We start from the raw sequence: 16452 nt of genomic DNA, 5'->3' as shown, positions 1-16452 counted from the left end.
TGGATAATATTTTCCTTTTGGTTGTAATAGACTAGTTACTAATTACTATATATACTTTTTCGTTCATATTCACAGTTATTCCTTTCACATTGCACCTCTAAGCATAAAGCATGCTTAGCTTGCGTTTAGTGAAACATAGTTAGAACTATGTTTGACGCGGAAATAAGACATGATCATTTCTAATCAATATACTTATGAATACATTGTGTGAATAGTGACGCGTATTATTCATAATTAGTTTTTCTATATTAACAATGGATAGTTAGTTTCACGTACATTGCTAAGGTTTCTGTATATCATATATGTAGACCTTGTTTAAATAAGACATTTATTGAAACACGATTATATATATACTAGGTATGTGCCCGTGCTTCGCTACGTAAGTTAAAAATTAGTACACTTATTCGGTGATGGTATAAAAGTTGTGACAGCTGCAAATGCTACAATATTTACTTTTTATATAACGTGACGTAGCAGGAGCAGCAGCCGAACGCTAGTCCAGCAACCAAACAACGTGAGTATAAAACATCAATACATAACGACAAATGTCACTATGATATACAAAACCCATAGTAAAATGAGATTCAAATATTCTATGTGACACGTACTAAACATTAGTCTCTGGAACTAAACACCCCTTATCTATGATTAATACCACATCTCTTCACGATTGAAACGAACAGCTAGATCAAGGGTTGGTTCGCTACCAACAGACTCGCCATACAGAACAATGTCTTCTTCCCTGGTTCCATAAACATTCACAAGGCACTTATATGTATGGGTGACAATAGACTCTAAATTTTACACTATAAGATTACACTATAAGATTTTACACTATGTTCTATGTTTTCTTCAGCCCAATTCAAAGATCTTTTGATGCTCCTGTGGCATACTACAAGATATGAAACACTTGTCTTCATTTAAGGTCCTATCTGAATCAGAAGGCATATCTCTTTCCCTTGCAAAAGCAACTGGATCCACGGGTCTAGAGATTACACCAAGCAAGCAGTAAACAACATATAACATAACAACATGATAATAAAAGGCTTCTAATTAATGTGCTCATTTAAACATACATAGTGGAGAAATCCCCAAAATGGCATACCTGGGTGCAAAAGAAAAAGAGATGAACTAACCCATGTGCATTATATCCTGCGATGATAAACAAAGAATCATCCCAAAAAAACCTAAAGCTGCACTTAAAGGTTGATATCTCTAGTTTCAAACAGACGAAGCAGCAAAGGCATGTTTGTTCACTCGTCATTACTGTGATTTTACTTTTATTATATTTGTCAACAATTAACACGCCTTGTTTATCCTGATCTATCTAGTCCTCTATGTTTACCAGAGATAGAGGGGGAGATGGCCAGGATTTTTTGAAATGAAACGACCCAGAAGAGATCCAAAGGTGCAGTTGGTGTGAATCCACACAATTCACGTTAACTCTGCCCTTGACAATAAAGAAATATTGTGGATCGACATATGTAAGCACTCAACTTTCCCATTTCGATCAGAGTACCAGGCAAATCAATTGTAAATATTGCATGCCAAATGAGGAAATTCTAGTGACAACCATACTATAGCAAATTTGGAATTGATCGAGCCATATAAAGGCACCACGATGAGTCACTCACCTAAACCCATGTCAATAGTGTGGCTCATCCAAGGACCTAGCTAGAGTGACAGAGAATGCCTAAAGCCACATTGAATATCGATCAGCAACAAAAGTTCAATGTACAGAATGCCCAACCTTAGAAAATTCTGGAGTAATTGCAAGTCTGGGATACCGTTTTGTCAAGCACAGATAATCCCTATCAACAACCACGAAGCATTCACGCACATAGTCATTTAGTAAAAGCAAAAATGTTGGGTGGGCGCGCGAGAATAGAAATGTCACCACCTGGAAATGGCATGTTCGATCTTCCTCTGTCCTTGTTTGCATTGTCCTTGATGTGCTTTGGCAGCATGACAATCTCCTTCATGTCACTGCCTCCACCAATCGCATTGAAGGCATGTCATCGATCATTAATTGTGCGTTTGGTTTGTGGAGTCACTCTATGCTTAATGAAGTGATGCATCATAAGTTCATTCCATCAATTTTGGTGGAATCAACCCACTCCTCATGTATTATATACATGAGGAATGGGGTGGTGATGGATCAACCCATTCTATTCCACAAACCAAATAAAAAAGTGAGGAGTGAGAAGAAGATGGATCACTTCATTCCTCAAACCAAACACACTATAAATGTGCATAGATGAATCAATAAAAAAACAAAGGAGAGAGCAAATCAGGAGAAAATTGAGCTCACCCCTGGGAGGACTTGCTAGATGTAACCAGCGGTGAAGACCATCCATACATAGGTAAGAAATGAAGCCAGAGGAAAGAAGCGCTATGACGGTCAGAGGAGGGGGTGTTGGGTTACTCTCCACTGCCCCTCTGGTCAACCTTGCTAATGCGTACTGTTGCTAGGCTTCCTGTCGGACTCGTGGTCGGAGTCATCCATGTCGTCGTGCTCCTACCGCATCTTGCCAGAGTCATCCATGTCGTCCAACTTCCAATAGTGTAATGAGGCGCCTTGTTTTCTGGGATGGAGGGAGTATATAGGTACTCATCCGACACCTTTAGAACGTCATGAATTTTGATCCATAATGAGACGGACATCCCAGACCTAGAGAAAGAAAGCATGGGGTGTGTAAGCTGCTATCACTGAACAATGAACATTCAGTAAACAACAAAGCATTATTCATACCACTGAACTTCACTTTACATGACATATTTGACACACTAAGAATGTCCTAGCAGTAATTCATGATATGTGCCTCAAATTCAAATATAGTAGGAATAATGTTAGGAGAAGACATGAACTTGCATCGACGTTTTGAATCACATCTTTCAGGCCTTCACCCAAACTCCCGTGACGCAGCAACCCACCATTTGAGAGTACAATATTTTTGCAGATGCATGATTTAACCACTTGAATTCTTTCATGGTGCCAGCTCATCCCAGGCTACATGATGAAGATGGTACCATGCCTATGCAGAACAGTTATTCAGAAATGTTATAATCTTGAGAAAAGCCATAATGCCTTCTCTAACATAAGCTTGTGAACAAGCTAATGGAACTAAAAACAGACCAGATCAGTAAATGACAGAGTAAAAGCCTTATCTAACATAACTGAGAGAAGAATACATGGTGGATATGCCCATATTTCAGTATGTGTGCAGGCGACTAACACAATATGCCCCTATCTTAGGGTGCGTGGTGGTAGGCAGCTTCTAGAGTTCTGAGAGGCTCCAACGTTCTGCAACAGCGCGATGTGAACGTGCTGACAATCCTCATCGCGAGTTGAGGTGGAGCAGGGCGAGGTCAGCGAGGAGGTCGAGCCTGGGACGAGGAGACCGCATCGTCGTCGTGGTTGAGGTCGACCCCGGTTACAACGAGCGCACGTTCAGTATGGCAGGTGACTTGGGAGCAGAACACGTTTCTTTTCGCGTTTCCCTTTCACACTTTGCTTGCTCCACAAACAAATATCCATAAACATATTCAATTATCAAAAAAAAAGGAAAAGCATACCTCGATAAGAAAATACCCATAATCGTGTTGTCCAGCCACCTTCATCACCTTATCAGGCAAACAAAAATGTTGTCCCTCAGATCAGTAAGGAATTGGCTTCCCAGCAAAAAAGTTCCTGAGACTGCAAGCCATGGTAGCTGAAAGGGAATTAGGCTTACACCTAGTTCCTAAATAATTTTGGTGATTGAATTACCCAACACAAATCTTTGGACTAACTAGTTTGCCCAAGTGTATAGATTATACAGGTGTAAAAGGTTCACACTCAGCCAATAAAAAGACCAAGTTTTGGATTCAACAAAGGAGCAAAGGGGCAACCGAAGGCACCCCAAGTCTGGCGCACCGGACTGTCCGGTGTGCCACCGGACAGTGAACAGTACCTGTCCGGTGCACCAGGGGACTCAGACTCAAACTCTTCACCCTCGGGATTTCTCGGAAGCCGGCGCGCTATAATTCACCGGACTGTCCGGTGTGCACCGGACATGTCCGGTGCTCCAAGGAAGATCGGCCTCCGGAACTCGCCAGCCTCGGGTTCGCGCGGCAGCCGCTCCGCTAAAATTCACCGGACTGTCCGGTGTGCACCGGACTGTCCGGTGAACCACGGAGCAACGGCTACTTCCGCGCCAACGGTCACCTGCAAGCGCATTTAATGCGCGCTCTGCGCGCGCAGTCGGCAGGCGCGCCCATACCGACGCACCGGACAATGAACAGTTCATGTCCGGTGTACACCGGACATCCAGGCGGGGCCACATGTCAGAGCTCCAACGGTCAGAATCCAACGGCAACGATGACGTGGCAGGGGGCACCGGACTGTCCGGTGTGCACCGGACTGTCCGGTGCGCCATCGAACAGAGAGCTCCCAGCAACGGCCACATTTGGTGGTTGGGGCTATAAATACCCCAACCACCCCACATTCATTGCCATCCAAGTTTTCCCACTTCTTAACCACTTACAAGAGCTAGGCATTCAATTCCAGACACATACAAAGAGATCAAATCCTCTCCAATTCCACTCAAGCCTTTAGTGACTAGCGAGAGAGATTTGCCGTGTTCTTTTGAGCTCTTGCGCTTGGATTGCTTCTTTTCTTTCTCACTTGTTCTTGTGATCAAAACTCCATTGTAATCAAGGCAAGAGGCACCAATTGTGTGGTGGCCCTTGCGGGGAAGTTTTGTTCCCGGCTTTGATTTGAGAAGAGAAGCTCACTCGGTCCGAGGGACCGTTTGAGAGAGGGAAGGGTTGAAAGAGACCCGGCCTTTGTGGCCTCCTCAACGGGGAGTAGGTTTGAGAGAACCGAACCTCGGTAAAACAAATCCGTGTGTCACACTTCATTATTTGCTTGCGATTTGTTTTGCGCCCTCTCTCGCGGACTCGCTTATATTTCTAAACGCTAACCCGGCTTGTAGTTGTGTTTATATTTGTAAATTTCAGTTTCGCCCTATTCACCCCCCCTCTAGGCGACTATCAATTGGTATCGGAGCCCGGTGCTTCATTAGAGCCTAACCGCTCGAAGTGATGTCGGGAGATCACGCCAAGAAGGAGATGGAGACCGGCGAAAAGCCCACTACAAGCTACGGGAGCACTTCATCGGAAGAGTCCCGCACCAAAAGGAGGGAGAAGAAGAAGAGCTCCTCCAACAAAGGGAAGGAGAAGAAATCTTCCTCTCACCACAAAGAGAAGAAGGAAAAATCTTCTTCCCACAAGCCGCATCGGAAAGGCGACAAGCACAAGAGGATGAGGAAGGTGGTCTACTACGAGACCGACACTTCATCAACATCGACCTCCGACTCCGATGCGCCCTCCGTCACTTCTAAGCGCCAAGAGCGCAAGAAGTATAGTAAGATCCCCCTACGCTACCCTCGCATTCCAAAACATACACCTTTACTTTCCGTCCCATTAGGCAAACCACCAACTTTTAATGGTGAAGATTATGCTATGTGGAGTAATTTGATGCGATTTCATCTAACCTCTCTCCACAAAAGAATATGGGATGTTGTTGAGTATGGTGTACAGGTACCATCAATAGGGGATGAGGACTATGACACGGACGAAGTGGCCCAAATCGAGCACTTCAACTCCCAAGCCGCAACTATCCTCCTTGCCTCCCTAAGCAAGGAGGAATACAACAAAGTACAAGGATTGAAGAACGCCAAGGAGATTTGGGACCTACTCAAGACGGCGCACGAGGGTGATGAACTCACCAAGATCACCAAGCGGGAAACGATCGAGGGGGAGCTCGGTCGCTTCCGTCTTCGCCAAGGGGAGGAGCCACAAGACATGTACAACCGGCTCAAGACCTTGGTGAACCAAGTGCGCAACCTCGGGAGCACAAAATGGGATGACCACGAAGTGGTTAAGGTTATTCTAAGAGCTCTTATTTTCCTTAACCCCACTCAAGTACAATTAATTCGTGGGAATCCTAGATATCCACTAATGACCCCCAAGGAAGTTATCGGGAATTTTGTGAGTTTTGAATGCATGATTAAGGGCTCCAAGAAGATCAACGAGCTTGACGAGCCTTCCACCTCCGAGGCGCAACCGGTGGCCTTCAAGGCAACGGAGGAGAAGAAGGAGGAGTCTACAAGTAGACAACCAATTGACGCCTCCAAGCTCGACAACGAGGAGATGGCCCTAATCATCAAAAGCTTTCGGCAAATTCTCAAGCAACGGAAGGGGAAGGACTACAAACCCCGTTCCAAGAAGGTTTGCTACAAGTGTGGTAAGCCCGGTCACTTCATTGCAAAATGTCCTATGTCTAGTGACAGTGACAGGGGCGACGACAAGAAGGGAAGAAGAAAGGAGAAGAAGAAATACTACAAGAAGAAGGGCGGCGATGCCCATGTTTGTCGGGAGTGGGACTCCGACGAAAGCTCAAGCGACTCCTCCGACGACGAGGACGCCGCCAACATCGCCGTCACCAAGGGCCTTCTCTTCCCCAACGTCGGCCACAAGTGTCTCATGGCCAAGGACGGCAAAAAGAAGGTAAAATCAAGGTCCTCCACTAAATATGAAACATCTAGTGATGAGGATGATGACAAAAATGAGGAGGATAACTTGCGCATTCTTTTTGCTAACCTTAACATGGAACAAAAGGAAAAATTAAATGAACTAATCAGTGCCATCCATGAAAAGGATGATCTCTTGGACTCCCAAGAGGACTTCCTAATCAAGGAGAATAAGAAACATGTTAAGGTTAAAAATGCTTATGCTCAAGAAGTAGAAAAATGTAACAAATTATCTAGTGAGCTAAGCATGTGCCATGACACTATTGCCAACCTTAGAAGTGAAAATGCTAAATTAATTGCTAAGGTAGATTCTCATGTTTGCATTGATCCTAGAAATGATAATGTTGATTTACTTGCTAGGATTGATGAGTTAAATGTTTCCATTGCTAGCCTTAGAAATGAGAATGAGAAACTAATTGCTAAGGCTAAGGATTTTGATGTTTGCAATGCTACTATTTCCGACCTTAGAACTAAAAATGATATGTTGCATGCTAAGGTTGTTGAACTAAAATCTTGCAAACCCTCTACATCTAATGTTGAGCATATTTCCATTTGTACTAGATGTAGAGATATTAATGTTGATGCTATCCATGATCACCTAGCCTTAATTAAAAAACAAAATGATCACATAGCTCAACTAAATGCTAAGATTAGAGAGCATGACTTAGAAAATGAAAAATTTAAATTGGCTAGAAGCATGCTCTATAATGGGAGACGTCCTGGCATCAAGGATGGCATTGGCTTCCAAAGGGGAGACAATGTCAAACTTAATGCCCCTCCTAAGAACTTGTCTAACTTTGTTAAGGGCAAAGCTCCCATGCCTCAGGATAACGAGGGTTACATTTTATACCCTGCAGGCTATCCTGAGAGCAAAATTAGAAAGATTCATTCTAGGAAGTCTCACTCTGGCCCTAACCATGCTTTCATGTATAAGGGTGAGACATCTAGTTCTAGGCAACCAACCCGTGCCAAGTTGCCTAAGAAGAAAATTCCTAATGCATCAAATGATCATGCCATTTCATTTAAAACTTTTGATGCATCTTATGTGCTTACTAGCAAATCCGGCAAAGTAGTTGCCAAATTTGTTGGGGGCAAACACAAGGATTCCAAGACTTGTGTTTGGGTACCCAAAGTTCTTGTATCTAATGCCAAAGGACCCAAAACAGTTTGGGTACCTAAAGTCAAGAACTAAATTTGTTTTGTAGGTTTATGCATCCGGGGGCTCAAGTTGGATACTCGACAGCGGGTGCACAAACCACATGACCGGGGAGAAAAGGATGTTCTCCTCATATGAGAAAAACAAAGATCCCCAACGAGCTATCACATTTGGGGATGGAAATCAAGGGTTGGTCAAAGGTTTGGGTAAAATTGCTATTTCACATGACCATTCCATTTCCAATGTTTTTCTTGTTGATTCATTAGATTACAACTTGCTTTCTGTTTCCCAATTATGTCAAATGGGCTACAACTGTCTCTTTACTGATATAGGTGTCACTGTCTTTAGAAGAAGTGATGATTCAATAGCATTTAAGGGTGTGTTAGAGGGTCAGCTATACTTAGTAGATTTTGAAAGAGCTGAACTCGACACTTGCTTAGTTGCTAAGACTAACTTGGGTTGGCTTTGGCACCGCCGACTAGCCCATGTTGGAATGAAGAATCTTCACAAGCTTCTAAAGGGAGAGCACATTTTAGGACTAACCAATGTTCATTTTGAGAAAGACAGGATTTGTAGCGCATGCCAAGCAGGGAAGCAAGTTGGCACTCATCATCCACACAAGAACATAATGACGACTGACAGGCCACTGGAGCTCCTACATATGGATCTATTCGGCCCGATCGCTTACATAAGCATCGGCGGGAGTAAGTACTGTCTAGTTATTGTGGATGATTATTCTCGCTTCACTTGGGTATTCTTTTTACAGGAAAAATCTCAAACCCAAGAGACCTTAAAGGGATTCTTGAGACGAGCTCAAAATGAGTTCGGCTTAAGGATCAAGAAAATAAGAAGCGACAATGGGACGGAGTTCAAGAACTCTCAAATTGAAGGCTTCCTTGAGGAGGAGGGCATCAAGCATGAGTTCTCCTCTCCCTACACGCCACAACAAAATGGTGTAGTGGAGAGGAAGAATCGAACTCTATTGGACATGGCAAGAACCATGCTTGATGAGTACAAGACACCGGACCGGTTTTGGGCCGAAGCGGTCAACACCGCCTGCTACGCCATCAACCGGTTATATCTTCACCGAATCCTCAAGAAGACATCATATGAACTCCTAACCGGTAAAAAGCCCAACATTTCATATTTTAGAGTTTTTGGTAGCAAATGCTTCATTCTTATTAAAAGAGGTAGAAAATCTAAATTTGCTCCTAAAACTGTAGAAGGCTTTTTACTTGGTTATGACTCAAACACAAGGGCATATAGGGTCTTTAACAAGTCCACTGGACTAGTTGAAGTCTCTTGTGACGTTGTGTTTGATGAAACTAACGGCTCTCAAGTAGAGCAAGTTGATCTTGATGAGATAGGTGAAGAACAGGCTCCATGCATCGCGCTAAGGAACATGTCCATCGGGGATGTGTGTCCTAAGGAATCCGAAGAGCCTCCAAGTACACAAGATCAACCATCCTCCTCCATGCAAGCATCTCCACCAACTCAAAATGAGGATGAGGCTCAAAATGATGAAGAGCAAAATCAAGAAGACGAGCCACCTCAAGATGATAGCAATGATCAAGGGGGAGATACAAATGATCAAGAAAAGGAGGATGAGGAAGAACCAAGACCGCCACACCCAAGAGTCCACCAAGCAATCCAACGAGATCACCCCGTCGACACCATCCTCGGCGACATTCATAAGGGGGTAACTACTCGATCTCGGGTTGCTCATTTTTGTGAACATTACTCTTTTGTTTCCTCTATTGAGCCACACAGGGTAGAGGAAGCTCTCCAAGATTCGGATTGGGTGGTGGCAATGCAAGAGGAGCTCAACAATTTCACGAGGAATGAGGTCTGGCATTTAGTTCCACGTCCTAACCAAAATGTTGTAGGAACCAAATGGGTCTTCCGCAACAAGCAAGATGAGCATGGTGTGGTGACAAGGAACAAAGCTCGACTCGTAGCCAAAGGGTATTCACAAGTCGAAGGTTTGGATTTCGGTGAAACCTATGCACCCGTAGCTAGGCTTGAGTCAATTCGCATATTATTGGCCTATGCTACTTACCATGGCTTTAAGCTCTATCAAATGGACGTGAAAAGTGCCTTCCTCAATGGACCGATCAAGGAAGAGGTCTATGTTGAGCAACCTCCCGGCTTTGAAGACAGTGAGTATCCAAATCATGTCTATAGGCTCTCTAAGGCGCTTTATGGGCTCAAGCAAGCCCCAAGAGCATGGTATGAATGCCTTAGAGATTTCCTTATTGCTAATGGCTTCAAAGTCGGCAAGGCCGATCCTACACTCTTTACTAAAACTCTTGAAAATGACTTGTTTGTATGCCAAATTTACGTTGATGATATTATATTTGGGTCTACTAACGAGTCTACATGTGAAGAGTTTAGTAGGATCATGACACAGAAATTCGAGATGTCGATGATGGGGGAGTTGAAGTATTTTCTAGGATTCCAAGTCAAGCAACTCCAAGAGGGCACCTTCATTAGCCAAACGAAGTACACTCAAGACATTCTTGCTAAGTTTGGGATGAAGGATGCCAAACCCATCAAGACACCCATGGGAACTAATGGGCATCTCGACCTCGACACGGGAGGTAAGTCCGTGGATCAAAAGGTATACCGGTCGATGATTGGTTCATTGCTTTATTTATGTGCATCTCGACCGGACATTATGCTTTCCGTTTGCATGTGTGCAAGATTTCAAGCCGACCCTAAGGAATCACACCTTACGGCCGTAAAACGAATCTTGAGATATTTGGCTTATACACCTAAGTTTGGGCTTTGGTACCCTCGGGGATCCACATTTGATTTAATTGGTTATTCGGATGCCGATTGGGCGGGGTGCAAAATTAATAGGAAGAGCACATCAGGGACTTGCCAGTTCTTGGGAAGATCCTTGGTGTCTTGGGCTTCAAAGAAGCAAAATTCGGTCGCTCTTTCCACCGCCGAAGCCGAGTACATTGCCGCAGGACATTGTTGCGCGCAATTGCTTTGGATGAGGCAAACCCTGCGGGACTACGGTTACAAATTAACCAAAGTCCCTTTGCTATGTGATAATGAGAGTGCAATCAAAATGGCCGACAATCCCGTCGAGCATAGCCGCACTAAGCACATAGCCATTCGGTATCATTTTCTTAGGGATCACCAACAAAAGGGGGATATCGAGATTTCTTACATTAATACTAAAGATCAATTAGCCGATATCTTTACCAAGCCACTTGATGAACAATCTTTTACCAGACTTAGGCATGAGCTCAATATTCTTGATTCTAGAAATTTCTTTTGCTAAGCTTGCACACATAGCTCTTTTGAATACCTTTGATCATATCTCTTTTATATGCTATGACTAATGTGTTTTCAAGTTTGTTTCAAACCAAGTCATAGGTATATTGAAAGGGAATTGGAGTCTTCGGCGAAGACAAAGGCTTCCACTCCGTAACTCATACTTCGCCACCACTCCGAGCAACTCTCTCTTCTTTGGGGGAGAAATGAGCATCAAGGAAAAGGACTTCATCCTTGGGGGAGAGAGTAAAAGCTCAAACGCAAAAGGACTTCGTCTTTGGTATAATCTTAACTCACTTATTTATGACCAAAGGGGAAGATTGCACTTCAAGGGCTCTAATGATTCCTTTTTTGGCGATTCATGCCAAAAAGGGGGAGAAATGAGCCCAAAGCAAAAGGACCGCACCACCATCACCAAATTCAAAAACTTAGTGCTTTCCAAAAGTATTTATCATTTGGTATCCTATTGTGTTCAAAAGGGGGAGAAAGTAGTATTTCAAAAATGGTATATCAAAACCCTCTTGAACACTAAGAGGTGGATCTCTTTTTAGGGGGAGTTTTGTTTAGTCAAAGGAAAAGCATTTGAAACAGGGGGAGAAAATTTCAAATCTTGAAAATGCTTTGCAAACTCTTATTCATTTACCTTTGACTATTTGCAAAAGAACTTTGAAAAGGATTTACAAAAGAATTTGCAAAAACAAAACTCGTGGTGCAAACGTGGTCCAAAATGCTAAATAAAAAGGAACATTCCATGCATATCTTGTAAGTAGTTATATTGGCTAAATTCCAAGCAACCTTTACACTTACATTATGCAAACTAGTTTAATTATGCACTTCTATATTTGCTTTGGTTTGTGTTGGCATCAATCACCAAAAAGGGGGAGATTGAAAGGGAATTAGGCTTACACCTAGTTCCTAAATAATTTTGGTGATTGAATTACCCAACACAAATCTTTGGACTAACTAGTTTGCCCAAGTGTATAGATTATACAGGTGTAAAAGGTTCACACTCAGCCAATAAAAAGACCAAGTTTTGGATTCAACAAAGGAGCAAAGGGGCAACCGAAGGCACCCCAAGTCTGGCGCACCGGACTGTCCGGTGTGCCACCGGACAGTGAACAGTACCTGTCCGGTGCACCAGGGGACTCAGACTCAAACTCTTCACCCTCGGGATTTCTCGGAAGCCGGCGCGCTATAATTCACCGGACTGTCCGGTGTGCACCGGACATGTCCGGTGCTCCAAGGAAGATCGGCCTCCGGAACTCGCCAGCCTCGGGTTCGCGCGGCAGCCGCTCCGCTAAAATTCACCGGACTGTCCGGTGTGCACCGGACTGTCCGGTGAACCACGGAGCAACGGCTACTTCCGCGCCAACGGTCACCTGCAAGCGCATTTAATGCGCGCTCTGCGCGCGCAGTCGGCAGGCGCGCCCATACCGACGCACCGGACAATGAACAGTTCATGTCCGGTGTACACCGGACATCCAGGCGGGGCCACATGTCAGAGCTCCAACGGTCAGAATCCAACGGCAACGATGACGTGGCAGGGGGCACCGGACTGTCCGGTGTGCACCGGACTGTCCGGTGCGCCATCGAACAGAGAGCTCCCAGCAACGGCCACATTTGGTGGTTGGGGCTATAAATACCCCAACCACCCCACATTCATTGCCATCCAAGTTTTCCCACTTCTTAACCACTTACAAGAGCTAGGCATTCAATTCCAGACACATACAAAGAGATCAAATCCTCTCCAATTCCACTCAAGCCTTTAGTGACTAGCGAGAGAGATTTGCCGTGTTCTTTTGAGCTCTTGCGCTTGGATTGCTTCTTTTCTTTCTCACTTGTTCTTGTGATCAAAACTCCATTGTAATCAAGGCAAGAGGCACCAATTGTGTGGTGGCCCTTGCGGGGAAGTTTTGTTCCCGGCTTTGATTTGAGAAGAGAAGCTCACTCGGTCCGAGGGACCGTTTGAGAGAGGGAAGGGTTGAAAGAGACCCGGCCTTTGTGGCCTCCTCAACGGGGAGTAGGTTTGAGAGAACCGAACCTCGGTAAAACAAATCCATGTGTCACACTTCATTATTTGCTTGCGATTTGTTTTGCGCCCTCTCTCGCGGACTCGCTTATATTTCTAAACGCTAACCCGGCTTGTAGTTGTGTTTATATTTGTAAATTTCAGTTTCGCCCTATTCACCCCCCCTCTAGGCGACTATCAGTAGCGACCATAAAATTAAGACCATCACATTAACAATAAGTATTTGTAACTGAAGAATAAGGTTTACCTTAACAGAGGCATATGTCTTCTCATAAATTTCAACACAAGGAATTGCTTATGGATGGGTGATACAGTTGAACTCTGATGGTAGGAACTTGTGTAAATGGGTGATACAATTAAACTCTGATGGTTCAGACCTTCCAAGGTGCAACAATTAGATTAAGAGATCTCGCCATTTCAATTTTCTCATGGTGACTTGGAACCTTTGGGCTTCACAGAATTGCCACTGAAACAAACAATTATATTCATTTAAATTTGTGACAAGAAAGAGATGAACTAAAATAGACTAATTCATGTTGTCAATAAAAGAAATTCATAGGAACAGGTTGCTAGAAAAGGCAATTGCATTTTTGCGCGGCAATTTTGGTTCTACATTCTCTCTTCACTGGGACTGGCTAATTTTTCTCCTGCCTCTAATGAGTCCACTTTTGCTGACTGGTGGGAGAAGGTGTGTAAGAAAGTGCACAAATCCAAAAGAAGAGGCTTTAATAGTATCATCATCTTGGGGGCTTGGTGTTTATGGCTTCATCGTAATAAGGCGGTTTTTGATGGCGTCAGGCCTTCCATTCATGGAATAAAATCAGTTTTTCTGGATGAGTTTGAGTGTTGGAGGCTTGCCGATGCTAGACATCTTGAGGCTTTGGGTCCTGGTGCTGCAATTTTCAGATCAAGGGTTCTATTGGGGGCTTAGTGAAGAGCAGTTGTGTGGGTGTGTGGCCTGCTAGCACTTGTGCTGCTGTCCTTTTGCGTGCTGCTGTTTCCATGCGCAGAAGGAAGCTGCAGTCCTGTGCGTAGCAGGAATTGGTGGTCTTGTGTTTGGTCAGGATTTGGTGGTCTTGTGTTTGGCCTTTTGTGGCATTGTACTTTGGTCCATTTTGGACTGTTTCTTCTCTTAATTTAATGATGCGCAACTCTCCTGCGCGTTCACGAAAAAATTAAAGACAGAAGAAAAAATCCTAGGCCTACTTAGGTGCTGGATACCGACAATAGAAAAAACCTTTCCCGCCATGAGTCTAGCTGATAGATAACTTTACCTGCATCGAGCAATAGAAAAGACTTGGATTAGAAGAACCAAGAAGCATTATTGTAGCACAAAGGAAAACTAAACCATAATGTCCGTCCCACCAATATACTTCAGTTTGCACCTTTCTTGTTCATCTGAACCTGAGCCCACCAAAGGTAAACTCCAATCAAATTCATCTTCAGGAATAAGTTTACTCTTGAGCATGTCTTGTGTTCTGTATGGCCAAACACCAGCAAGAGATATGAGGTTAACTCCTCCTAGAAGACTAAAGAGATGACTACAAACAGGTGGTGGAAGGGGACCAAGGCATACTTGATCCATTATTGTTTCTACAGCACTAAGTCATGGCCATCTCCTTCTTGGTACCCTTGAGTATCTTCCATTCCTATTGTACTCCTTAAAGACAGAATGCACGGTGGTTTTGAACCCTCTAAAGAAGATGACAGACCTAGCCATCAACAAAATGTAGAATGTGTGATTCAGTAATAGGTCCCATAAGATATAGAGAAGATATAAAATTAGAGAAAATGCATCCATATAAACACGTACACACTTTACCATTCCGAGTCAATTTTTGTGTACAAAATGTGGTAAACTCTACCTTCGAAGAAGACCATTTGATATTCCTTCTTGTGGGATGGAAATGAATAATGTTGTTATTAGCCTGAAAAATATTGTCAAGACAAATTGAAAATTATTAATGGTCTGTTTATATAAACAGAAAATAGAGGCATTAATAATATGGTACATACCCATCAGAATCAGATGCAACGGTGGAGTTATCCACCTTCTCATCGAGCGATAATTGATGCTCTGTGGCTCCAGCAGAATATGGCGCCGCACACGACATGCTAAAGCCCTTAGTCCATGGCTCAACAGCAAAGCTCAACTTCCAACCTGGCCCAACGGCGTTTGTCCAGAATGCCCTGTTCCCCCATGGCTCACACGACTTCAAGCTTGCAACTACCTTCTTACAAGACTCCGTCCCTCTGTACCTAAAAGAGACGTCTGGTGTAGATATTTTGCTCTTCTCTTTGCACAACTTTCTACTGGACTCAGACACCAGATGTTTCTTGTTTTTTCTTTGTTCCCAGAATGGATGAAGCTAGACAGCCATTGTCCAGAAAGATCCCGCTTCCTTCAAGCCAAATCAACCCAGAAAGATCTCGCTTCCTTCCGTTCATCCCGTTTGGCAGGAGCATGATTCCCAAATCCGGTCGACTGCGGCCTCCTCCGCTTGGCTTTGGCTCTCCCAGGGGCGGCGACGATGGCACCACCGATGTCGTGGACGACCATGTACTCGAGAAGGCCCCTCGCCGAGCCCTTCCACCGGCCGAGCGCCCCGAGCTGCGTCGCGGCGACGGCGGGGTTTACCCTGTTGCCCCCGGCACGCGGGCTGGTGGCCAGTGCGGGGAGGTACCCGAGGAGGGCCTCGGCCTGGAGCGCATGCCTGGCGAAAGCCGCGTCCACCGCCGCCCCGGGCGCGCCATCACGGACGCCGGCGTTGGTGGACATGGGGAGAGATCCGACGCGGAGGGAGAGGATGGGAAGAACACGACGCGGAGGGAGAGGATTGGCAGCCGCAAACCGCGCGGAGGGAGAGGATGGGAAGAATCGCGGCGCGGAGGGGGCCACGGCCATGGATGGAAGGATGCAGAGGGAGCGTGACTGCCATGGATGGAAGGGGGTGACGCCATGGAAGGGGGAGTCGTGGGGGAGGCGCGGTTTACGGGCGCGGCTGCCATGGATGCGTGATTTGCGGGCGCGGCTGCCATGGATGAGAAGAATCACGGGATTAAATCTTGTCTGCAGGATTTGGGAAGCAACTTCCCTTGCGCGGGCGCGGGGAGGAGGAAGCGGGTGGATCGGCGATGGCAGAACTGTGCGCCAAAATTGTGGACGCCTACACTGTTGGCTTAAGTAATATATATATATATATATATATATATATATATATATATATATATATATATATATATATATATATATATATATATATATATATATATATATATATAATGGTAAATATGGGTAATCTTGATGAAGATTATGGGCTACTCTTGCTTATTTTTTTTACAGTAGTTGCTATGGTTAATCTGAACATATGCATTTATGAGATATCTAGACTATTTTAATGATG

The 16452-nt window shown here is 44.5% G+C and overlaps 1 long non-coding RNA gene and 1 pseudogene across 2 annotated transcripts; both read right to left on the bottom strand.

The window, feature by feature from the left end:
* Window positions 1-519: 519 nt before the first annotated feature.
* Window positions 520-15158, bottom strand: LOC103627209 (uncharacterized). 2 transcript variants are annotated; one of them, XR_004849600.1, is made up of 8 exons: window positions 15065-15158; window positions 14914-14976; window positions 14625-14760; window positions 14434-14526; window positions 13296-13514; window positions 2312-3035; window positions 1635-1986; window positions 520-1152 (listed from the first exon to the last, which is right to left on the bottom strand). It is a non-coding gene; the product is annotated as an uncharacterized lncRNA (long non-coding RNA). The 2 variants fall into 2 exon arrangements; XR_002262424.1 differs by lacking the exons at window positions 14434-14526; window positions 14625-14760; window positions 14914-14976; window positions 15065-15158 and having other exon boundaries at window positions 13296-14246.
* Window positions 15159-15182: 24 nt separating this feature from the next.
* On the bottom strand, window positions 15183-16220 carry LOC118472068 (proline-rich receptor-like protein kinase PERK10; annotated as a pseudogene).
* Between the last annotated feature and the right edge of the window lie 232 nt (window positions 16221-16452).

This window comes from Zea mays, chromosome 5 (genome assembly GCF_902167145.1).
Source record: "Zea mays cultivar B73 chromosome 5, Zm-B73-REFERENCE-NAM-5.0, whole genome shotgun sequence".
NCBI lineage: Eukaryota > Viridiplantae > Streptophyta > Magnoliopsida > Poales > Poaceae > Zea > Zea mays.
This window is presented reverse-complemented; position numbering and strand designations above follow the sequence as displayed.